General features: G+C 38.6%; 1 long non-coding RNA gene across 1 annotated transcript; it reads left to right on the plus strand.

Annotated features, from left to right (window-relative positions):
- Positions 1-941: 941 nt before the first annotated feature.
- Positions 942-24,358, plus strand: LOC144064358 (uncharacterized). Its single transcript, XR_013296776.1, has 15 exons — positions 942-2,511; positions 2,852-2,949; positions 6,223-6,376; positions 15,042-15,146; positions 17,712-17,823; positions 18,405-18,441; positions 19,033-19,201; positions 20,074-20,211; positions 22,104-22,193; positions 22,785-22,862; positions 23,436-23,515; positions 23,580-23,695; positions 23,772-23,877; positions 23,953-24,058; positions 24,134-24,358. It is a non-coding gene; the product is annotated as an uncharacterized LOC144064358 (long non-coding RNA).
- Positions 24,359-24,369: the final 11 nt, after the last annotated feature.

The raw sequence follows: 24,369 nt of genomic DNA on the forward strand, positions 1-24,369 counted from the left end.
TATAGGTGACAAGTACTTAATATCTTTGACAGCACGCTCAATCCTACAAATGTTGCTTAAAATAGTTTGAAGGAAAGCAAATTACAGATAAGCAAAAGCTCTTTGTCTTCTGCTGAATCTCAAAAACCGGAAGCAAAGTCCTCCATTTCCCACTTTGTTGTGTACGCTCTATCTTCCGTCATTCTCCTGTCATGCTACGCAGTATCTTTCCATCTTCCTGCGTTAATGAGCTCCCTGAACTCATTATGAGCTCGATCAAGGGCAAGATCCAATAAAGGACGCATGCGTTTATTCCCTCGTGATAGTGAAACGGCATCTAACTGAAGGTGAGGTCAAAGTGCACCCCCAAAAGGGCGGGAGAGCCATGGAAATTGTGTTTACTGGATTGCCTTTTCAACCCATGATAAACATATGTTGAAAATTTATCTTGAGAGATATATTCTACAACAGGTCTTGTGGAAATCATTTGAAAAATCATTTTTACAAGGATAGTCATTTTCAGGAGATCTGATTTGGGGGAAAAGATTGTTTTTAAAATGTACCAGTTTGCATTTTTAGTTACATTAGTTTCCATTGACGACAAGAGATGGTAAAACGTGATCGCTTTTAGTTCATGAGTTAAGATAACAAATCATCAAATAATCCATAACTATAATGCAAAAATTATATACATACAGTATATTTTTTAATATGTCTATATTTAAATTGACACTATTGAAACAAACCTTGAAAAAAAAGGAAAAAATGTCCAGGGCCAGCAAAAAAAATCAGTAAATCACAACTAAAATGGCTAAATTTTGGGTGTCCAACTTGATTCGCTGTTTAAATTTATGTAAAATAAATTGTTTAAACTATTTTCCTGCAAGCTTATTTTGGTGCTGCACAACTAATAGGTAAAAATTGATTAATAATTGCTTATTTTTCATGTTATGTTAACATCTACATGTACTTTTTCCTCAGTATCAATAGATTCAAAAATATCTGATCAGGACATGTGTAATAATTTCCCCCCTTCTCCAGAAAACAACGAAAAATGACAGTTAAAAATAATACACGACGTGTCAGGGGTGCAAATATTTAACCCCAATATGGCAAAGCATATACACACACACTGCATAAAAGTCAAACTAATTCTCGCCTCATGTCTACCTCACAATTAGCCGCACGTTGTTTTTTCCCGATTCATTTTCTCTCAATTAGAAAAAATTGCAACAGAGAAAAGCGCTAATTACTGAACAGGGACGACACTATCACAGCCAGCTAATTGGTGTCATTTAGTCTACAGCGTTGCGGCCAGCTTTAAGCCAACGCAGGTCAACATTAGATTAACTATATGATGATGCCATCTGTTTTCTTCTGCTGGCTGCTGCTGGCATCTCTATTCAATCTTTTATGACAACAATATTGAAATGCAATGCGGGTGTACATCAAACGAATGAAAAAGGAACATTTGCTTCGTTCATGGTGATGTAAATATGCACGGTGTACTCAGTTTAAGTAGGTCCCGACATAAGAGGTTTCAAGTATATGAAGAACATAAATTAACTAAAGAACAAGACGGCAATCTTTTCTGTTTTTTTATGACATTCTTTTATATTCATGCTGTTTTTCCATACAAATATGCACTGTAATTATGGTTTTACAACCCTGTTAGGAAGAGTGAATTGATTGACTCCCTGGAATATAATGAAGTTCAACCCTGAAGTGTTTTAATGGCCTTGTGCGTCCATTCAAAACTCGCGTAAAGTTGCGTTGACAGTCCTTGTTTATGAGCATTTGGAAGAAACTATGACGATTTAGAAGTCCTAGTCAGTTTTTCTCACAATGTAGGTTTCAAAAACACGAACTGCACGTGTTCTGTTTTGTCCTACATTCTATCAACTGCTTCATTGGATGTGTTACATTATTGTGTAGCTTGTTCCTTACGAGACATGCTGTACATGAACTTCTACTGCGCTCCTAATTATTTGTGACAATGTACAAGCCGCTATCTACAACAAATCTTCATGTGAAGCATATGTAGTGACATGTTTAGTCTTGCAAAGCACGCCTTTATGTTCCGAATTTAAACGGAGCAGGCCTAAGATGCCCTTTTTTTGTTTTTTCACCTTTGGAGCAGGAATGGCTTTCTTTAGACGTGGGAGTTAAGCCTGGGAAAAAAGTGAGTTTTTTCCGGTTTGTACAGCTGAAAATGAAGTTCTGTGCGAGGGAGGTTACTTATAGATTTGCCTGTTTAAAACGCAGACCACTAATGAGCAGGCCGCATCACGGAGGGTAAAGCGATGGGTCACCAAACGGGGTTATGTGGTGAGATGATTGCTATGCAGGTAGTAGAGCCGAGTGTTGGATCTAATGGCACGGGGGCATCCTTAATGAGGGACTCTTGCTGTGTCTCCATCAACGCAATGCACCCTGGTTAATCTTCTCTTTGCTCTTGTAGTGATCACTTTGCCTGCACATACGGGCCAACCGGGAGGAGAAAGAAGAAGACGGAAAGGTGGTCTCTTTAAGGTTGGTCTTGTGTTTGGACTAAAATGTGATCAAATGTTGTTGTTTTTCTGTTGTTTGCTGACTATACCAGGTTTCCAAACATCAGTAACTGTGAAAGACTATTGTTTTATTGTCCAAATTTACTTTAGTTTTTATTTACTACTACTACTACTAATATTTTATTTTATAAATAATTTTGCTTCAACTATATTACAGCTGAAACTTGTGTTTCATGCATAATTGTCCGGGTCAGTTGTTAACATGTACAGTAGTGAATAGTAGAAGAATTACCATATTTTCTTGATTATAAGGAACACTTATTTTCACACAGCCTTATCTATCGGTATGTCTTTTTTCACAGTGACATGGAGATGCCCTCTACTTTTAATATTGGCAGACTTGTCCAGAAGTGATACTGAAAATGAAGATCTTAATAGATTTGGAGTGAGAGCAAGTTTGGTAAGCAACTTATCTTGTGTTCTTCAAGCTATAGTTATCTCAATGACTTTATTTTATCATGATAGAGGCCCATTTATCTATTGATTTGCCAAATGTATTACTAAACAGTATTTGTATGGGTTTTTTTTCTATTCAGCTGGCATTTTGGGGGGGGCTAGTACCATTAGTCCAGTCTAAAAAAAAATGCAATCCGTTCATATAAACCAAATTTCCGACTTTGTGAGTCCATTTGTGAGTACATCGAAAAAATATCTTTATTTCATTTTGTCCGTGTTATAAACATGTGCCTTTGATTTGACTCATAAAAGTTTGGAAGACACTCGAGAATAACAAGTAGTTACAACAAAGTCTCTGGTTTTGAAATATCAAAGGAAGCCCCAGTATTTGGAGAGAAAAACAAAGGAGTAAGGACAGAAAATCCAAAGCTATACCTCTAAACTTAAGACCGACATAAATTATTTATATTTTGTGTCCATTCGCCGCGTACACACAATGAGAAAAAAAGGGTGGGTTTAAATACGATTAAACATACTCCCTAAATGTGGGTGGTAAAGCAGTCTTTCTACATTGTAGCCTTATCCCAACAGTGATTAAGTATGGAACAACCATCCCAGCCATTAAAAAGTCAGTCTGGCAATATTTCTCCGTTTACAGACAGCTAGAACGAAGACCAGAGCACACAGACAAGAGACTTTGTTAGCTTCTGATCAGCGAGCAAAGGTCGGGCTTTAGCGTCACTCCCGCGGGAGCCGGCGTCACATCGCAGAAGCCAAAGCCACCCGGCAGTGGATGCGGTGTCAAAGAGCAAACGCTCGACATCAAGCCGCGCTCGGGCCTTCATGTTGAATCTTTAAGACTGCCTGCCGTGTTTTAAGTCTACGCCGTCCTCGCTTCGGCGTCGCTCGCGAGTGCGGCTCTTTGAATGGCGAGGTCCCTCGAGATTAAGCAGCGGGGCGAATTGTCAAGTTGCCGTCTTTTTTTAAAAATAAGGAAAAGAAGCGGGAGCTTTTAGAGCTTTTAAGTGCATATGTGTGATACACAAGCGTTGCCTTCATTTGTGAAATATGTTCATCTACGACTTGTCACCTGTCAAAGATGAAAACTTACGTCTCTGTCAGAGAATTTACCAGGAAAGGCTCTTGCATGAGGTCAGATAATAATATCTTGCTGAAGTCATTTGCAGCTGTTTATCTTCTTACTCTTTATATTCCGCTTTCCTGTGGGTAAAGTCTAGATTCCATTTTGAATGGATATGTTCTGTATTTTGATCCATTTGACTGGAACATTGGTTAGCCGATCAATGTGCAAATCACCAATTTTAGGACGATGTCAAGCACTATACATTTTTGGGTTATAAAATTTGATACATTTCGATGTGAAGCCCGCCGATTGTTAAATTATTATCAGCCAGATCAAGATGCATTGGCATGAAACAGCATGTGGTTCATTATTTTTCTACTCTCTTCTCCATTTTTTTTCATCTTAATTTTCGTATCGGTTGACTCGATCTCAGTAAAGTTCGGATTGTTTCTCACTAAACCGATGGGGTACACCCTGGACTAGTTACAACCATGAACCACTTGGAAAACCAAAAACAACTGAAAAAGTAGCAGGTAAAACTGCGCCATTTTAGACTGACTTTGGCATTTGAGAGTAACAAAACTAGAAAAACATCCCATGACTTTGAATTGTGTCCTTCTTCGGATCAGTCTGAAAATATTACTCTGCTCTCCCATCTCAGGCTTTCATTTTGTGTCCAGATTTATTTCTTATTATTCCCGTCCTACTTGAGCCAAGGATTAGAATCGAAAAGGCACCGTCCTCGCCATGTTTTCGTCTGATCGCTGAAGTACGTCAAGGATATCGCATCCACCAACAGGGCTTTAATGTAATTTTTGATCAGTAGCTAGCTGGCAAAATGCTCCTAAATACTTTTAAGAACCGAAACAACGAGACGATTTTGAGCATAACTCCAAAGCCGTGACACTAAACAAACCCGAACAATGGCCATCTAGACATCCATGAGGAAGAACTCATTCCCGCCCCGGCGACCGCTCTAATAATTCCATTAAATATATGATTTATTCATCAGAATATGAAACAGATCTAAAGGCTGGCTCTCAAACCTTTGATTTGTCATCCAAAGTGACACAAGTAGTGAGCTCCCATCAGATTATCATATTGATTTATTTTGTCTGACTGAAGCCCACCAGCGTCAGGGTGAATAAGAATGAGTCGACCTCGTCAAGTTAGGCTATTTAAGAGAGCTATTTTCCACAATGACACGATTCATTGTTCGTGTAATAACATATTTTGGTCTCAGGGCTACGTTTTTTTTTGTTTCTGTGTCATTGGGTCCTCCCTGTAATTTTTACCGCATTGAGTTTAGTTGGTGGGACATTCGTTATCCTGCATTCACATGCAAAATCCCTTGTTTCGGATAAGGGCAAGTTAAAGGGGGTTCCTTTTTTCCAACATACGTCCTTACTCAAATGCCCCTTCCCGTCGCCGTACTTAAAGTTTAGTGGAGAGAAACGAAAGACGACTTTCTCAAGTGAGTTATTTTGCGTCTAGATGAGATTTTAAGCACATTGGACAAGGTCAGGACGTTTTAGGTCATGGCGGCGGAGCGCTTCGGCGCTAAAATGACAAGCGGCGCCATAACACTCGTGAGCAACGGGGGTTAATTACTGGGATTCCTTGCTGCCGTCGTCGCCCTGCACCACTGACTAATTTAATAGCTTTATTAGGGTAGCTTTCTGACTAATTAAACGGCTCTAATCTCGTTTAGCAAATATTGCGAGGTGCAAGTTCAAGGTGCTCCTGTAGGCTCGCGGGGTTCGCCTCAGCGCCACGACAAGACGACTTTACAAGCGTGGCGTGGCGTTAACATCTGCTGCTTGTCATGCCAAATACAATCAGACTGTCAGAGAGAATGACATATTTATTCAAAGTAGTGGTAGGCAGCCATGTTGCATTCATAGAAACTGTCGATACAATCCAAAATGACAATACGTGTAATTTATCTGGAGCAGCTGAGAATCAATATCTTGTAATGGGATGAAAGCGTTTAAAATATAAAAATGTGATACTCAACACATTTTAATCATGTTTGTTTTAAGCAAGCTTGCATAAATGACCTTCACCTGACAGGTGGTTGTTCAAAGTTTGTAAGAATGCATATGTTGAAATCCTTATTTGTTCTGCTGAGATGACAATGCTGTTGTCTGTCTTTAAAGAGGCTCTTTGTTAATACAATGTATGTTCCAACAGCTATCACTACTGATTCTGAAGGCCTCAAAAGAATGGGAATGACATTTAACATGGCTGAAATTTGTAAAATCCACCACTAACCAACACTCACGGACTTGGACCAGGAAATTCAATCATAAATCCCCAGCGCTCAGATCTCCACATTGACTATACAGTAAGTCTCTTCATAGTCAAAGCACATCTTTGACATTTTTAGCCAGTTGAACCTTCTCGGGTTCTAAAAATGTCAGGGAGTGGTCACATGCTGCGGCTACATTTCAGTTTTATGTTGTGGAAATCTAAAATAACCTTCCTGAAACGGAAACAGGCTCCACATTGTTGTATTTAGCTGGGCAAATTTGCCTTCTTAGAATTTTAGGAAGCTCTACATAGTGTATGAATTATGCTCTTCCAATGAAATTGCTTTGCCTTGCCTTGCCTAACTGGAAAAATTGAATAGAATTTCACACAACACATTAGAATTTCAGTTGCAAATATATAGTAGTGCATTAAAGCAATTCTTTTGTGCAAAATGGTGGCAAACTGTCAAAGGTCAACTTCACCATTGGCCCCTACTTGACTCAAACCATTTAACCAGAACATAAACTGGCTGTTTGTCCACATAGTCAATTGCCTAAATGTAAGACAATCATTTCCCTGTTCACGCGGTCCAAATGATTTTTTTTCCATTTCCTAAAATAAACCGAATTAAAATAATAATATTACGTTACGCGGTGTTCCAAAACTGACAATTGGCTTTTTGTGGATGTTATTAGCATTTGGAAGCTCAGACTTTGCAAGTTTAGGAAGCAAATCATTCCCTTGGCATTGCTCATCATTTGACATCAGAACAGTGCAGCAAAATTGCTGCTTAGCAAGAAGTTTCTCTCTCCCCCAACTACAGTTCAGAGCTAGTTTGCGAAGCTTTATGGCCATCGCACCGTTACACCGCGGAGAGCGATAAAGCGCCAACCATACCGACTACACATTGCAGAACATCATAATAGTCTTCTTCAATCCTTTGAACCACCTGAGATCAATACAGAAACTGCTTTATCGCTCTTCAAAGCTTTAGTTCGTGATATTCTGGACGGGCTGAGTTAAATGTGGCGTTGATCAGTGGTGGATGCATGCTTCGTCAAAATCTGATATTCTTTAGAGAAACTTAGCAACGCTGTTATGACAATAAATCTCAAAGAACGGGTGCTGAACTGCAAACAGGGTTAAAAATAATGTAAAGATTGGCCAATGTCATTTGACCATTGAAATGCTAACAAAAAGTCTAAGCTGCCAAATCCTGAAAGCCGCATGTGTAGAATTATACCTGAAATGAAATGTAAAAAGGAAGCGTATAGTGTTTTTTTGGCGGGTACAATGTCTGCGAAGTGATTTCAATTCCTTTCCCGCTCCAAGGTATGCAAGATAGCTATTTGGATTATTCCGAAAATAATGGGAAGCAATGACAAGGACAGCAAGTGTCTGCTGTTTAGCATAACCTGACACTTCTGAGTTCTAGACACGGCGAATTGTAAACGAGATTTGATGAAAATGTTTTATGAAGGGAGACTGTTTCAATAAAACCAATCTTCTCCAGACTATTTTGCACCCTGATCAACTGTATGCTACAAACAGAAAGGTCTATATTGGAAATATCATTAGCATTTTAAAAAAAATGTGGTCCCAGGACACACGCGTCAATCCACTAAAGCCGCATTTGTTGCATTTCTCTCATGTTCCGGCACTTTGCGGCGCAATCATCGTGCATGCCCGCTTGATGAAATGAGGCCAGAATCTTCCAAGGAAAATAAGGACGTTTTTAAAGGCAGGGGGAAATAGGCGCGGGGATAGAATGGCAATGAGGCCTGAAAGTGGAAAAAGGTTTGCCACACAAACACACGCGGACAGGAAAAATTGTCTGTAACCTAAGATGACCTGCCAAAACATTATTCTGCTCAATATGAGGCTGAAAGTAAGAGTTAAGCACCCACATTCTAAATAATAGTCATTCCATTTGGCGTACATTATTCTTATGTCCAAGGCAAAGCAAGTTTATATATGTAAAGCATAATTCATACACCAGGTGTGCTTGAATTGATGGGTCTTTAATATCGTCATGTCAAATAGCATATGTTATTTTTGTGAAATAATGTGAAGGGTTTGCATGTCTTGTCTGGTTGGAGGATCTTTTACTATAGAAAGATTCTTCACAAACATACAGCGTTTTTAGTGCCTTATAAAATTATGTCCCAAATAACACAGGTTTTTAGTTGATAAAACGTCAAGTTTAGCTCTAATCCTTGATTTTTGTATTTTAGGGCCAAAAATAATCACCATTGCACAGAGAAAATTTGTTTTTGGTTTATTTTTCAATGTAATGCAGCACAATAGATGGTTTTTAATATCATTGGACTTAAATTTTCTGCATTCCATTGCAAAAAAAAAGGTGGAGTTGGTTTGTCCGTGTAATCAGAGCCTCCGGATGTAATAAAAATCGGTCATTTAGTATATAGTAGACCACATGTGTCAAAGTGGCGGCCCGGGGGCCAAATCTGGCCCACCGCATCATTTTGTGTGGCCCCGGAAAGTAAATCATGAGTGCCGACTTTCTGTTTTAGGATCAAATTAAAATGAAAAGTATTGATGTATATTAAATTTGCTGATTTTCCCCCTTTTAAATCAATAATTGTAATTTTCTAATCAATTTTTTTCAGTGTTTTTAGTTCAAAAATCATTTTGTAAAATCTAAAAATATATTTTAAAAAGCCAAAATAAACATTGTTTTAGATCTATAAAAAAACTGAATATTCAGGGCTTTCAATCTAGTTCTTTTAATCCATTTATAAAAATAAATCTAAATATTATATCTAAAATGGTCCGGCCCACGCGAACCAACCCGAGTCTGACACCCTTGTAGTAGACTAATAACTATTGCGGATGTTGATTTATATGGTCTCTGGGGATTGTGGATTCCACTTATTGCAGATGTGTATTTAAAGTATCTGGTGGATTCACTTTGACAGACGTTTATTTTAAAGCGTGAACGCACATCGGGAAGCTTTCGACTGCGTTAATAGCCCTCCTAATGTTGTCAAACAATGTTATCTCCACGGACGCCATTTTCTTAATTTACTCAACCACAGTCTTGCGGCAATGTTTCCAGTCCAAGTTTTGTTTTAAAAAAAAACGGACACCTCGCAGCAGGGAAACAGCAGCAGCACTCGGCCTACAATTAAAATAATTTTTATAGTAATTAAGCGGAATCAAATTAAAGTGCACAGTGCTTCCTCCGAGGAAAGTGCGGCGTGTGTAATTGGAAATTTTGTAATGGTCGGCGCGATTAAATACGCATTAACGAAGCTCCGCGTCTGTCAGTCAGTGACAAATGGCGGCTTGTGCCGCTCTTACGGGATTGGCGGTTATTCGCCTAACACGGACGCAAGTCAACATGATCTATTTTCAAACAAATATTTGGCGATCCCTGCCATCATCACGGTTAAAGGCAACATGTTCTGGAAACATATTTTTCACACCAACACAAATATGAATGATTTTTAAATGTTGAACTAAAGTGCAAGTCAAGGCGAGCACGCCGCTGTGATTTTGTTCACGCCAAAACCGCGTTTGTATTAACCTCAAGTCGCTCCCGCGTGCGTACAGTATGATTTATAATTCAAGCACAGGCGGAAGATGGGAAATTAAAAATTGATTCGAGGGGAGTACAGCGGAGATGATTTCTTTTCAATCTCTGATTTCCCATAACACTTCTGCCACGACATGTCTCTTTGTTTCAAGAGTTGGAGGTAAAGTCGCGATATAAATGGGAGAGTCACCAAAACAAGTCAACAAGGTTTCTTGACGCATGTCCTAATGCACAAAAAACGCGAAATATGGCCTAGTTTGAAACAATCAATTTTATTTAAAACTTTGGAACTAGCTTATAACTTAAAACCAAAAATCCAGACTCTAACCCCATTATTAAGCTATAATATCCTTTGGAACATTCATCGAAATCCAAATGCAGTTTGACCGATGTTTTACTGACTTGTTAAATTTGTTTTATTAGTTTTGGTGTATTTTAAATTAGGGGATAGACTATATAGTGGACCCTTCCTTCCATATTTGTTATCAGAGACAAATTCACTCATTTGTTGATTTTGATAAAAATCCTAACAAGGGTCACGAGGGGTGCTGGAGCCTATCCCAGCTGACTTCGAGCACCAAGCAGGGGACTGGTGGCCATGGTCACACTTATACCTAAGGGCAATTTAGGGTGTCAACCTATCTACCCTGCATTTTTTTGGGATGTGGGAGGAAACCGGAGTACCCGGAGAAAACCCACGCAAGCCCGGGAAAAACATGCAAACTCTGACACTGTTGTCAAACAATGTTATCTCCATGGACGCCATTTTCTTCACTTACTCAACCACAGTCTGACTGCAATGTTGAAGACCGATCTGGGATCGAACCCTCGACCCTAGATATGTGAGGTTGACGCGCTAACCACTCGTCCACCGGATCGGCAATACATTCAAATGTTTTGCTAATTGCTGTCGGGGTTTTGCTCAGGAAATGAACAAAAGTCATTGGTCAATGTACCAGTGCGTATTGTTTTTAAGAGCTTTTAAAGTCTTTTTGCCTGGGTTATGCCTTTGAATTGGGAGCAAGGGTGTCAGACTCGGGTTGGTTCGTGGGCCGCTTTAACGTCAACTTGATTTCACGTGGGCCGGACCATTTTAGATATAATATTTAGAATTTTTTAAATATAAATGGATTAAAAGAACTGGTTTAAAATCCCTGAATATTCAGTTTTTTATAGATCTATAACAATGTTTATTTTAGCTTTTTTTCTCCATGGACGCCATTTTCTCCATTTACTCAACCACAGTCTCACTGCAATGTTGAAGACCGAGCTGGGATCGAACCCTCGACCCTAGAAATGTGAGGCCGACGCGCTAACCACTCGTCCACCGGACCGGCAATACATTCAAATGTTTTGCTAATTGCTGTCGGGGTTTTGCTCAGGAAATGAACAAAAGTCATTGGTCAATGTACCAGTGCGTATTCTTTTTAAGAGCATGCCTGACTGCAAAAAACACTGAAATCCGAAGGCCTTTTGCAAAACACCTTTTAAAAAGTCTCTTGACAAATACAAAAGAGACGTTAAGCCAACCGGCCGCAGATAACCAAATAAGCCGTGAGCTCCGCCAGGCTCACCCCGCAATGACCTTGACCCCCGCTCGCCTCAGCCCCTCGAGGACGCCTCCCGTCCGACTTCCCGACGCTTGGCGGCGCAGGCCAGACCCGATAAGACATGATGAATGCAGATTGTTTGCGGGCCGACAGCCTCATCCGTTTATAGCGGCTCCTCGGCCTTTGGTATGCCAGTCGGCCCTCGGAGCAATGTGCGGGGGGAAAGACAAAGCGCCTGGGTAAATATTCACACACGCCACAAAAGAGAGAGTGCACTCGCCACCCCGCTATCAGATGTAGGCGAGGAGAGTCCATTTTTTTCCCCTGTAGGCGGGCAGGTGGCAAGCAAATTGGAACGTGAGTCGGAACAACAAAGCACGGAGAAAAGCGATCGAGGTGTCAGGCGCGCCTTTCTAATCTGCCGGCAGACGGATTTATGCCACGCCGAAGCCTCATCTGATACTCGCCATGGCAACATGGCGAGGGGCCTCGTTGGGGGGGTTCTGAGTTTTTTTTACTTGTTCAAACATGTCAAATTTGGCTGACAGGGGTTTTAAGACTTGGTTTTCTAGATGGGGTTTGTGGAGGGTTCAAATTAGGTTACTGTCAGATCAGAGGATTTTTTTTTGTGGTTAGCACATTCATCCATTTAATTTTATTGCCCTTGTGGCCAGAAACTTGCTTTTATTTCAATTAAGCAATAATAATTCAAACATTTGACTAAAAACTGCTTTGACCAAGTGACAAATACTTTGTGCTGAAATCCTTGCCTCTGATCATGTCATTGGTTTCCACTATGCAAAGGCAAACTGCTCCATTAATTATTTATATTGTAAAATTTAAATAGTCATCAATCTCTGCAAGTCTTGTTAATTGATTTTTTAATACTCTGACAAGGTTAAATAATTGTGGGTGTCAAATCAGGTAAGATTTTCCATCCAGATTTGGATGTTCAAGTCAAGGTTTGAATCCCAGGGTTGGGCTTTCAAATGTTTTCATCTGCGTGAGTTCCACTTTGTTCTTTTAGTCAAGCTGAGATCAAACTCATGTTCACTTTGTATTTGCATGGAATACGCAATAAACCAGCGAGTGAACGAGTCCTTGTTGTTTCCAGGCACGAGTAGACAAAATGTTCTCGTTTTCACAATGCGGGCAGCTCGTGGCAGCCCGCAGTTGATGTAAGAGCCGTGATCGCATTACCAGCTGCTTCGCAACAGCAGCAATTTCACTGCGGATGGATTAATAATACATGGCAGACTTCAACTGTGAAACCACAAAGGTCTTATGCAGGCACCTCTTCATTTACCTCAAACACTAAAACCAAAAAGAACACAGACATGCGCTGCATCTATAACACAAATGAATTACTACTCTTGTATTGTGCACTTATGTCTTCTTATCTAGAGTTTCAAACAAGGTTTAGGGTTTCTAATTAGATTTTTTAAAGTCTTTTTGCCTGGGTTATGCCTTTGAATTGGGAGCAAGGGTGTCAGACTCGGGTTGGTTCGCGGGCCGCTTTAACGTCAACTTGATTTCACGTGAGCCAGACCATTTTAGATATAATATTTAGATATTTTTTTTAGAAATGGATTAACAGAACTGGTTTAAAATCCCTGAATATTCAGTTTTTTATAGATCTAAAACAATGTTTATTTTAGCTTTTTTTTATAATTTTTTAGATGTTATAAAATGATTTTTGAACTAAAAACACAGAAAAAATGATTTAAAAAATACAAATATTGATTTAAAAGGGGGAAAATCAGGAAATTTAATATACATGTATACTCTTCATTTTAATTTGATCTTAAAACAGAAAGTCGGCACTCATGATTTACTTTCCCGGGCCACACAAAATGATGCGGTGGGACAGATTTGGCCCCCGGGCCGCCACTTTGACATATGTGGATTAAAGGGACAGAGCAGCATTTTGTATACATGGCCTTCATGTGAAAGATGTTTGTTCAACGTATTAAATTGCATATTTATATATATTTTACCTCTGCCAATGCTGAAAATGCTGGTTTGTACTGCTTTGTAACATCGGTTTTATTGCACATTAAAACTATGGTTTCGTTATTTCAAGTTGGATCAAGTCAGAGTGAAGCGTTTATGGGTTTCATGGCATTTTATTATTTTTAAATGTGGGTTTGAAATTAGGATGACAAGCCATAACAAGGAGGATTCATGATTTACAATTATATTCATGCACTTTTTATTCTCATTGTGACCTGAGGATTATTTTTGACTTTTGCAACCGAAACTCACTGACGCTCTCCTCTTGACATACGGGGATTCTCACCCTACCCAATTAATGATGAATTAGCATAACATCAATATTAAAGAAAATGTGGGATGCTAATAGGTTGCAATTCCTTGAAATATTCAGCAAGGGGAGCTTGGCGCGTGTGATGCGGGGCCACGACGTGTCCCTGCCGGGCGCAAAGGCGGCCGGCTCGGCCGTGGACGAGCGGCCGCCTCGTGAAAGTTTAATAGAGGCTCATCGTTACGCGTAAACTGGGTGCTCTTAAATGACGACCCTCGCCTGGCCCTCGATCACTCATTCGTCCTACTGTCCTGAATAAATCATTTCCCCAAAGAAATCCCTCATTACTAGGCTGACAACATTGGGAATCCAAGACTACGGTCTGAAGGCCGGGGCGCAAGTTCTAGCGGCATTTAAAACCCAAATAGGTTTTGGGCTAGAGGCGAGATTTTAAGCTATGAAAGTGAAGTCGTGTCACGTCTTGGTAAATCCACTTTTTTCATCAATATGAAAGGAAATAACGTTGATTGGTTGCTATTGGTTTGTCACGTAGAGGGGTCGCGCCACGGCAAATTCCTGTCACATGCTTATTTGAATTTAAGTTTTGATTTGTCTTTTTACCTGAATTTATATATACTGTATTTTCACGACTATAAGGCGCACCACATTATAAGGCGCACCCTCAATGAATGACACTTTTTCTTCCCATATATAAAGCACACTGGATTATAAGGCGCCCTGTCTATTTTGGAGAAATTTAAGACTTTTAAGTGCGCCTTATAGTCGTGAAAATACGATAATTTCTTTATTTATAATTGTCTATAATGTATTTTTATTTTATTTTTTAAAGATTTTTGGGGATTTATTTTAATTTTTGCTTAAAATGATTTGTATTTCTGTAAACTGGTGTTTTTTTTTTTTATTTGTGTTCTTTTTTAATTATTATGACTATTTTTTTAATGAATCCTTCAATTACTTCATTTATTTATTTTATTGCCCAATGCAAAATACACACTAACACTACAATTGGATGTCATATGAAGGCCGTAAAATATTTTCAGGTAGGCTATAATTGGCCCTTGGGACACAGATTGGACACCCCATTTTCTATGTGAATGGAATAAAACCATTTAAGGGACAACAACAAAAATCAATTCATTCAAATTTCTGTGAATATCATTGGAAACATTACTTGAAACCTAATTTAAACCCATATATCTTAATGTTAATGAGTAGGAAATCACCACACAAAAGAAGTTTCTTCTTCCTCTCTGTCAGTTGTTTTCCTCACAAACCAGAGTGGGAAAAAAGGCAAAGTCCTCTGACCGGTCACCTCCACTTGTCCAGATTGACACCCTCGAATGCCATCTTTCCTCTATCTCTGCAGGGGCTCAACAGTGGTCCCGTCACAGATGCGCTCCTGCAATTACTCATCAAACACCAAGCGAGTGTACCAAGGGGGCGTCACTGTGATCCAAAAAGAGGAAGCCAGGTGAACAGTTATATTTTTTTTCTTCAAAAAGGGAGCATGAGGCAGAGAAATGATTTCTTTTATCGTCTACGCGCACCCAGAAAACACTCCAATTTTTTTCTTCATGTAGCACCAAAGCGTAACCCAAGTTATCTCCGAGCCGTTCAGAAAAGCGGCGACGGCTCCAATATGAACAAGGGGTCAAAAACTGCCCCCAAATCGCCTTCTCTTCTGCCGGAGAACTCATAATGACAAATGTCAGCTTTTATGTGTTGGCAAGAAGCAAGCGGCTCCATTCAGCAACTTTAATAGACTTGGAGTGGGTTTTTTGTATTGAGTCGGACTTCACAAGTCCTGAAATTCGCTCAAGATGGCCGTTTGGAAGCAAATGGGCCGCTTTCCTTGATCCATTCGAGGCGTTTTCCAATTGGATTTTTCATACCTGTCAACCTCCCAATTGCTCCCCTTATTAATGATTGCAATTCCCCTTATTTGGCGATCAAAAATATAAAAAAGACGGACTTGAAAATGGCTTTAAATCAACACAACAATATATTTGCGTGTGCAGCTCGCTCCAGATACAGTTTGGTAGCTCCGGCTAATCACTAGCCAATCATAATTGGTGAAAGCGATGACGTATCCCTACGCCTGCGACAAGGCATTGTGGTGTTGCCAACTTGAAATCGTATTGGTTAAAGCAACAGTCTTATTGACGCTTGTTTAATGCAGCAGAGCCTGCAGAACTGATTGTGAAGGCCTTGAGGCAGATTTCTGACCCTGGCAACAAATCATGGCTGAAATGTGATTGGTTAAATGCTTCAATATGAAAACACACATCTGGAAGCAGTACAACCAGGGGGAAAAACAATGAAAGGAAGCTAACAGACAATTTTGAATCATTTAATAAGTATTCATGGACAAAATATAATATATGATTCAGATATTTCTTAGGTCAGCAGAGAAGGCCTTGAAGGCCCTGACGGCCCGCCACTGGCTAAATTCAAGATTGTGTGAAGCCGACAGGTTGACTGTCTGGGTACATTGCTTGCTGACGCGCTTTTTGGAAGGGGAATGCGCATATCATGCTTAAAGCATGACAATATTATGACGTTTTCGTCTGCTACCAGCGATCGAGATGATCCGATTAGAGGCGAAATGGGTAAAACGAGATCGGTTTTACAAAAAAAAAGGACTTAAAAAATCCCGTACAAAAGTTGTTATGCGCGTACACAATTTGAAATGATCATAAAACTTATAAAATACGGGAAATCGTATAAGTTGACAGGTTGAATTTTTTTTTTTTTACTGTCTGACTTTGGTCGTTGCTGTGCAGAGGTGTGAAGGTGCGTCAGCAGAGGGGAGATAAGCTTCATTAAGGAACAAAGCCTAATCTCCATTTTAACCTTACGCTCACTTTCCCGCCGACTGAAGGACTCGACGCCCCCCCGGGCGAGGCGCGGAATACCGATGAACGCCGCCAACCTCGCTGTGGGCTCTCGCCTTTTTGGCACTTCTTTTCTTCCTAAAGACGTTGGCGCCGAGCCTTCGGGTGAAGTCGGTCTGCTCAAGTAATGAGGCGCTTGCTGCTTGCTACTCACGTGGGTTGAGAATAGTATGATGGAAATGTCAAAAGATTTTGTTAACACTTTTTTTGGGGGGTGGGCCTTTTGAGATCACCTTTTTGTCACTTTTTTGTCTTTTTTGCATTAGAGCTAGCTGCTACTTTTGCCTCCACCAGAAGGGAATGTCAGTGTTTGTGAGAAAATTGAAGTCTGTTAGGTGCGCCTTATAGTGCAGGCAATACGCTGCTTTACTTGAACTGATTTGATAGATAGTGTTGATTTTTATTGTTACTTTAGTCAACACTACGAACAGTTATGGCCACCTTTCTAACTTCAATAACCACTTCTATTTGCCCTTTTTTATATTTAAACTTTTGCCTATTTTCTCATTTTTCTCATCAAACTTCTTATCCCATCGCTCAACATTATCTACATCACATGTGTCAAAGTGGCGGCCCGGGGGCCAAATCTGGCCCACCGCATCATTTTCTGTGGCCCGAGAAAGTAATTCATGTGCTGACTTTCTGTTTTAGGATCAAATTAAAATGAAGACTATAGATGTATATTAAATTTGCTGATTTTCCCCCTTTTAAATCAATAATTGTAATTTTTTTATCAATTTTTCTGTGTTTTTAGTTCAAAAATCATTTTGTAAAATATAAAAATATATATTAAAAAAAGCTAAAATAAACATTGTTTTAGATCTATAAAAAAACTGAATATTCAGGGCTTTTAATCCAGTTCTTTTAATCCATTTATTTTAAAAAAATCTAAATATTATATCTAAAATGGTCCGGCCCACGTGCTTTTCCATCCTGACTTTTATTAACTCAATGTTTGTGCCTTAAATCATTATGATGACCTTTTAAATTTATTCCTCATATCACGACTGATGCTTTGTTACATTGCTTCTTTGTTTGCTACCACATTTTCTTGTCTATTGTTGTCCTTGTAGCTTTCTACGTTTGTCTTGGACGCGATTTTCAATTGACATCATGTTCCTTCTTTGTCAACTTTTCAACAGAACGACGACTGGAGAAATTACAGCGGCTTTTAACCATTGAAAGTCGCTTTTTGTCTTTGTGTTTTTGGTGGTGGTGTTTGTCAAAGAAAAGGATTAAGCGGTGGTGCAGCAGGTGAGAAATCCCCAAGCATTGGCTGCCGCTTCTTTTTTGCCCGTAAGCCACAGTGGCTTTGTTGGAAGGGTTGAGCCGCCAGATCTGCCATGTCAATGTGGGCCCACGCCTGCCCTGACACATCTAAGCTCCCGCTCGTATGCCGCCAAATCAACCTGATTAGTGGATGAGGCGCTATCTGAAGCCCAGAAGAAAAAAAATGGGAAACATCGCTTATTTTAAAAAGCTACAAAAGCATCACAAGGTGTCGCGTTTGCCCATCTGTTTACCACTTTTTTTCTTTTTTTTAAATGTAACCCTACACACACTAGCACTTTTTAATTATAACTTTTCATACAACTTTCAGGACCGATATTATTAACTTTTTAATTAGCACATTAGCTCTATTTTAACTTTTGCTGTCAAATTTGTTATTTAGTCAGATTTTGAATTGTACTGTCACTTTTTTAGCCTACTTTTGTTACTAATTTAATGCTTTCTAAGCACTTGGTTAACACGTATCCCAACATTTATGATTTGTAGTCGTGAATTATACTTATATACTATTTGATTTTTAACACTCATCTTTATTTCCTTATCAGTGCACCAACTATTTTGATTGCATCCTTCTTATTGCCAGTAAGTATATATTTTTCATATTAGTCATGTTTTTGCTGTTACACTTTTTTGTTTGTCAAACTTTTTTTGTTACTTTTGACACTTTTGTTGTTTCAACACTTGCTATTTTTAGTCACTTTTTGATTTTGGTGTCTTGCGATTGGTGCCATTTTTTTAAACATTTTATAATTTCTGTCAATTATTAATATTTTCATTTGGGGGCGTTGTTTTCATTTTGGTTCCCAATTACATTAGCAACGTTATTGTTTTTGTTAAGCTGTATTATATAACTTTTTGCTGCATAACCACTTTAACATATTTTAGCAAAACATGATGGTTATGTGTTAGCAAAACTAGTATTTAACTTTGATTCTGATGATTATTTTTAACATCTGAGTTTGAGTAACTGAACCCAGAATGCACCAGGCTATGCTTTTCTTTTATCCTTTAATTCAAATTGTTATATTACGGTTCTGTTTATCTATCATCATGTTCTCTAATATTTTGAAGGCTGTCGTATACTAACAAATATATTTTTCAACTTCACCTACCCTTTTTGCGATGACAACATTTTTTTGTTACCATTTTATTGCTTCTTGTTTGTTTGCTCAGCAGGTTAATTTTGACTTTGGTCACCTACGTTGAAAAAAAAAAAAGCTTGAAAACAAACAGAAGGCATCGTCAGAACTTTGCAAGCTGATTCGCCAGCGGTCTGCAAGCAGGTTGTCGGTTGTCTGTTTGCTCAATTCCAAAAGAAAAAAGCAAAGAAGATGGATTCCAGGTCAGCAGTCCAGTTATAATAGACTTTGATACAAATGGTCACCATTTCATTGACGTGTATTTCCATCATTTGGACTCGAATAGCAGTTATTTCAATTAAGGGCGGCCCGGTGGATGAGTGGTTAAGCGCGTCGGCCTCATAGCTCGGGGTCCTGGGTTCAAATCCAGGTCAGGGCCACCTGTGTGGAGTTTTCATGTTCTTCAGAAAATGAGATGAGAGATATTTTGTTCATCAAAATATAGCAGTCTCTAATTGGCCGCGTCTTTCAGAAAAGTTTATTTGAATCTCTTGTCCAAAACTGACTTTTCTATTTTCATTTGTAGATGATCTGACATAATCATCACCAAAACAAAGACTCGCCAATGTTTTTGTCCTGCTTCCTATCCCCAGGACCTCCCAAATAATTGAAAACGAGGTCATTTCCAACATATTCTTGCCTTTTGTATCCTATTTCCATTTCCAGGCATCCCAAATAATGAGACTGTGAGAATGGCTTATTTAAAACAGCCTAAGTGGAATACAAAAATAAAAGTGCGCTCCAGATGTAAGGTTATAAAGATGTCAAATGGAAAGCAGTCTTCCTTGTCCAAAAAAGGATCACAAGGTCTTGTCAAAACTTGGACTGCAGCGTTTTCTCTCACAATTGGATTCCATTTGTGAGCCCCTGTTTTTAAAACACACACACTCACTGAGAGCTTTTTTTGTAATTGAAAATTGCTTTGGAATTCCATCTTCATCCCCCGGCTTCCATCAGCACGACGTGCAAAATGTATCAGCGAAGCGGCTCGCTGATAAGAAAACATGTTTATTCTGTTTAGTATTTATGAAACACCTCCTTACGGCTTTTTTTTTCTTCCTCTTCCTTCTCACAGGAATAATCTTACCTGTTAGTGTGCAGAATAATAACCAGAAAGGACAGCGACCGGTGGAATGAGTGTCAAGATGGTCCTGGTCTTGATGTGGATTTTGGGACTTGGAATGTGGATTTGGACTGCAAATGCATCATGAAGGTAATAATTTGGATTCATTAATTCAAAGAATGATTTGCTACTGCTTTCATTATCACTTAGTCTATGTTTAAAATGTCTTCAGGTTCATAGATTAGGCTTTTTAAATTTGGAAACTTTGTTTTAAAGCCCAATAAACCTACAAAAAAACAAGGAATTGCAGCAGGCCTAAAATGTATATTTAAAAAAATATTATAAGCACTATGGGGTACATTTTTGTTATTGATGTCAGCTTACAATAACATTTTAAAACGTATTTTTAAGCACATTTTGACACTTATTGGATGTTTGGCTTTTGTTTGGCCTGTAAAAGTACACTGAAATTTTAATCTATTTTAAGTGTATTTAATTGTTTTAATGCCATGAAGTTCTAGTAGCACTTTGGGATCTGACTACAATAGAAAAAGATATATACAAATATATAATTATTATACTGAAACTATATTCTGTGCAACACTATCATAGTGTGTGTACAGTGCCACCGTGTGGGTAAAAAATAAAACTGCATGCATCAAGTCAAGTCAATTCAAAGACGTTTATGTGCGTCAATTCGATTGACGTCAGCGACAATTCCATTGTCAGTATTCTAAATAAATGTCTACAGACTCCACAGCCCCTTGCAAATAAATTATTTGTTGATTATAACAGAAGATCAACATTTCTCGTTATTAAAATGATTTTTGTAAATAAATATATACATAATTTAATAATAAGAATTACTATGCATAGCAAGGCTTATCTTGTATTTGCTCAAAAAATGACCACGTTTAGTGAGGATTTTATTTGTTCCACAAAAAAAATACCATGTATAATAAGGCTTTTTTCTTTTAAAAAAAAATGTAGACCAAGTATAGTACCTTTTTCTTAAAAAAATAATAAATAAAAAGTACACCAAGTATAGTAAGGCATTTTTTTGGTTAAACAAAACCATGTATATTAAGGCTTATCTTGTATTTGTTCAAAAAAATGACCATGTTTAGTGAGGATTTTATTTGTTCCACTAAAAAATTACCATGTATGATAAGGCTTTTTTTTCTTTAAAAAAATGTAGACCAACTATAGTAAGGCTTTTTCTTTTTTTTTTTTAAAGTACACCATTTATAGTAAGCCTTTTTATTTTAAAAAAATGTACACCAAGTATAGTATGGCTTTTTCTTAAAAAAATAAAAAGTACACCAAGTATAGTAAGGCATTTTTTGGTGAAACAAAACATGCATATTAAGGCTTTTATTTGTTGAAAAAATTACCATGAATAGTAAGGCTTCAAAAAAGACCATATATTTAGTAAGACTTTTTTTTTCATTAATAAAAGACCATGTATTGTATAGTAAGGTCTTAAAAAAAAAAAAACATTGAGCCACTGGAGGGCGCAACCGTTGTTTCTTCCTTCTATATATTAACTTCCTGTTGCCAATCTAAATCGTTACATTGATAGTTTAAAACAATTAATATTGAAGACATTTGAGTTTTTTCTGAATAATAGTTTGCTAATACACGTTATTATGAAAACTATGCGTTTTTCTAGTGTCTCTTTTTTGATGCGCATGACCAATGTCAGAAATCAATTGGCTGCAGCCATTACTATTAAAATGGTGGATGAGCCAGTTTTCCGGTTTGGGAGTGCTCTCCAGAGCAGCGCAGAAGTGACGATTTACCGAAGAAAGACCTGATCTTAGTTCTTCTACGACAATGCAGTGCGTGCAGTAAGTTGTCGTTTGGGGATTTCGAAGTTCCAGTTCTCGTTTTAAGCGTGCATTTTGACGGGATCATGCTTGGTGTGCGTGGTGTAGCCCCACGTCAATGGCGACTGCAAAATGTTTGCAAACAAATTGGCTACATCGCGTTAACTATAGCTCTTTATTTTTAAAAAGTAATCATTCCTTTGTGTGTTTCAGTTGCTCATCGAGGACAGCCTGCTGGGAAACATCAAGAATGTGGCCAAAAAGGAGCAGTGTTGACGCCATAACGACCTATTTGTCAGTCAAGTGAGTCATTTTTTAAATAGTTTGTATTTTCTCGATCCGTGTAATAATTGTCAGCGTTCAGTATTCGAAGCTTTGCTCAATTGGCTTTTTTTTTTCATTACGATTGATTCAAATTTTGAATGAAAACACACCAAGTAGTCTGGTGTTGATTTTTAATAGCAAGAACCTGTGTGGATAACCCGCACACTAGTGCCATCTAGTGGATGTGTAAAGAATAAACAGTACACTTATAGAATATATACCTTTTCCCTTCACTTTCTTAAAGGGAGACCTCAGGGCTTCGACCTTTTAATTGTTTAGTCTAAAATGTGGTTTAGACAACCTAAGTAAGACCCCTCATTCAACAATAGCGCATGGGTCGTTTTTGACTTAAGTTTAAACATTGTATGGTAAAATAACCAGTTTTATTCAGTGTGCAGAAAAATGAAAAATGACATTTTGGCATATTTAAAAAAAGGAATTGATTTGAAATGATAGACTGACAGAAAAACTCGTACAGGAAGAAATAATGTCACAAATGAATGTGGTTCATTTATGCATCAAAATGGTCAAATAAACAGTAACCTAATCAAATTGTGATATATTTTGTAGATGTTTAAAGCCACGGAGAAAGAGGTGGGAGAGGTGACCAAGCTGGTGAAAGCTGTCAAGCCAGAAGCTGTGGTTCAGGTTATTTTATTTATTTTACTAAATCCATGCTAAATATAGGTGACAAGACAAACTTCCCCAGGGGTTTCCAACTCTGGTCTTTGAGGGCCTCTATCCAGTCTGTTCTCCATATCTCCCACCTGAATCTAATGATCAATGAGCTAGCTGCCCAGGAGCTTGATCATTTGATTTAAATGTGTTGGAGGAAGACATGGAAAATGGACTGGATAGGGGCCCTTGAGGGCTGGAGTTGGAGACCCCTGTTATAGACTTGTATCATTTTTTTAGTCTCTCTGACTGCAGCAGCCAAAAAGCAAATCAAGCCACTGAGCTTACACATCATCAGAGGGATATGTTTAATTAGGCCATTTATTTTTAGTCCTTTCTTTTGCAGTGGGGAGAAGGCCTGCTGACAGGAAAACCTAACTTAGTAGCAAATTTGGACTTCATTTATTTGATCCTTAACCTCCCCCCTTTTTTGGGTCTAATTCTGATTTAACTAATCCCCAGTCTACATTTGGACAAATTTTTACTAAGCTATTTGTTCTGCATTTGGTTAATTATTTTGTTTCTTACCCCCCTTTTTATTTTCAGAAATCCACCTGGTGGCCAGGGGAGTTAGTCCATTTTGAAAATGCTGGAGTGCCTGTGTGAACCTAGCTCTAAAATAAAAGGTAGGACCATGCGAATGGTGTTTTACTTAACTTTGTGCATTGGCCCATTTTTTTTGTTTTCCAGAATTCCACAAGGGGGACCAGGTTTCCTGCCTATGTACAGATAGTCTGAGGCACCCCCCTTTTCGCGGTGCTGGTGGTTACGCGAAAACCTATCAGTGGAGTTTTTCAAAATAAAAGGTGAGACCTTGCGAATGGTGTTTTACTTAACTTTGTGCATTGACCCATTTTTTTTTGTTTTCCTGAATTCCACAAGGGGGACCAGGTTTCCTGCCTATGTACAGATAGTCTGCGGCAGCACCATTTTTCACGGTGCTGGTGGTCACGCGAAAACCTATCAGTGGAGTTTTTCAAAATAAAAGGTGAGACCTTGCGAATGGTGTTTTACTTAACTTTGTGCATTGACCCATTTTTTTTGTTTTCCTGAATTCCACAAGGGGGACCAGGTTTCCTGCCTATGTACAGATAGTCTGCGGCAGCACCATTTTTCACGGTGCTGGTGGTCACGCGAAAACCTATCAGTGGAGTTTTTCAAAATAAAAGGTGAGACCTTGCGAATGGTGTTTTACTTAACTTTGTGCATTGACCCATTTTTTTTGTTTTCCTGAATTCCACAAGGGGGACCAGGTTTCCTGCCTATGTACAGATAGGCTGCGGCAGCACCATTTTTCACGGTGCTGGTGGTCACGCGAAAACCTATCAGTGGAGTTTTTCAAAATAAAAGGTGAGACCTTGTAAATGGTGTTTTACTTTGTATTGACCCCCTTTTTTTCCAGATTTCCGCCAGGGGGAGTGTCTTCATCCATTCTCCAAAGTTTTTCAAAATAAAAGTTTTTCAATGTATACTTGTTTGT

Source organism: Stigmatopora argus, chromosome 19, assembly GCF_051989625.1.
Source record: "Stigmatopora argus isolate UIUO_Sarg chromosome 19, RoL_Sarg_1.0, whole genome shotgun sequence".
Lineage (NCBI taxonomy): Eukaryota > Metazoa > Chordata > Actinopteri > Syngnathiformes > Syngnathidae > Stigmatopora > Stigmatopora argus.